This window comes from Mus caroli, chromosome 14 (genome assembly GCF_900094665.2).
Source record: "Mus caroli chromosome 14, CAROLI_EIJ_v1.1, whole genome shotgun sequence".
In the NCBI taxonomy this organism is placed as follows: Eukaryota; Metazoa; Chordata; class Mammalia; order Rodentia; family Muridae; genus Mus; species Mus caroli.
Genome location: NC_034583.1, coordinates 33,042,623 through 33,044,722, shown reverse-complemented (window position 1 = coordinate 33,044,722; position 2,100 = coordinate 33,042,623).

Sequence of the window (2,100 nt, the reverse complement as noted above, 5' to 3'; positions counted from 1 at the left end):
CTCTCTCTCTCTCTCTCTCTCTCTCTCTCTCTCTCTCTCTCTCTCTCTCTCTCTGTGTGTGTGTGTGTGTGTGTGTGTGTATGTGTGTTTATCCACAGTGTCTTGCAACTGAGGTCTTGTGTTTTAGGGAGAAACTGCTCAGGTGTAATGAGTAAATGACATGATGCTTCTGTGACTTGGCATTCACTCAGCCTATAAGAAGGTTTCTCTGAGTAGTGAGATGGGACCACGCTGTCCGAGCATTGTGCAGCTCACGGTTTCCCCCATTCTTCTCTTTTATTTTTTTTTGATGTCTGTTGCTAAGTGGTTTTTGTTTATCTACTTTTTTTGAGATTATAATATAATTACAATATTTCTCCTTTTCCCCCTCTTCCCTCCAATCATTCCCATATACCCGTCCCTGCTCTTCAAATTCATGGCCTCCTTTTTTTTTTTACTAATTATTATTATATTGCTAAATATAACCTACTCAATATGTATAATGTTTACTTGCATGTATGTTTCAGGACTGACCTTTGGCACTGGACAACCAATTGATGTGCTTGTCTCTGGGGAAGACTGCATCTGCCACTTCCAGCTTGCCTTAGTAGCCCATAGTTCTTTGTTGTGGCCTCTCATGTTGTTTGTGTTCTTGGTTGTGGCCTCTCATTTCTTTTTTTCCCTTAACCTGGAGATGGGATGGGTAACCCTCCTCTCTCCAGGTCCAGTGGTGGCAATCTTGGGGTCCTTCTTTACACTCAGTATTTCTTAGTCACAGCTGAGCACTGGATGCCAACACCCAGGCCTGGGAACTGTCTCCACCCACTCTTCACCTTCTCGGTGCTAGTAGCCCAAAGAAAATGCCAGAGAAACTTGACAAGGTTCAACATGCACATTCTTGACTTAAACAAACCAATGTGCCTTAGTGGATTGGGCTAGAGCTAGTGGCTACCTAGTACCTAGTACCTAGTACACTGCAGCCTACATTTTATCCCCAGCCCTGCAAAAATAACTGAAAATAAATCTTAAAAGACTAAGAAAAAGGAAAAGGTTCACTATCTTGGTCCAAGGCATCTCTTAGAAACATAAAACATGCAATTTAAAAAATACAAAATGTGTCGTACTATGACATTTTCATACAAGCATTATTTACACATTGCTATGTGTTCATTTTTTTGTTCTCTCTCCCACCTCCCACTGCTCCCTCCCTTCCACTAAATCCCCTATTTGATTTCGTGTGTGTGAGTGTGTGTGTGTGTGTGTGTGTGTGTGTGTGTGTGTTGGGGTATGTACACAACTGTACAGAGATATTTAAATATAGTTTTTACACAAAAGAAAAAATAGGACAGTTTTCTGAGTCTAGCTTAATTCACCCAATATGTTGATGTACAGTCCTGCAGTTTTTCTGCAGTTTTCCTGAAGATAATTCTGTTATTCATTATGATAGAATACAACCCAATTTTGGACATATGCTATGCTTTCTTTGTCTACTCATCTGTTGATGAACACCTAGGCTGGTTTCATAACTTAGCTTTGTGAATATTGACACACTATGTAGGGATATACAGTTATTGCTGTATTATATGAATTCAGAACCCTTCAGGCATCTATTCAAGAAAGATGTGACAATGAATTTCCACTGGTGAAGTATTAGAAATTCTCCTATGACACATTAGGAGAATATATATATATATATATATATATATATATATATATATACACACACACACACACATATATATATACATGAAGTTGGGAGGTGGATGTGTATTGGGAGATTGAGAGGTGTTAGAAAAGTGAGGATAAGTGTGATTATATGTCATTATATACATATGAAATTCTTAAAATTTTTGTATACATACATATATGTGTATATATGTATAAATATATGTGAGCAGGAAAAATCATTTATAAATGCAATGATATATGAATCATTGAAAGTATTAAAGGAAAAATAAGAATCCAAAAAGATGGTTGAGAATAAGATCAATTTTTAAAAATCATTCTTTCCCCTAAACCAGCAATAGCTCAATAAAAATATTTTCAAAAACAACCGGGCGTGGTGGCGCACGCCTTTAATCCCAGCACTCGGGAGGCAGAGGCAGGCGGATTTCTGAGTTC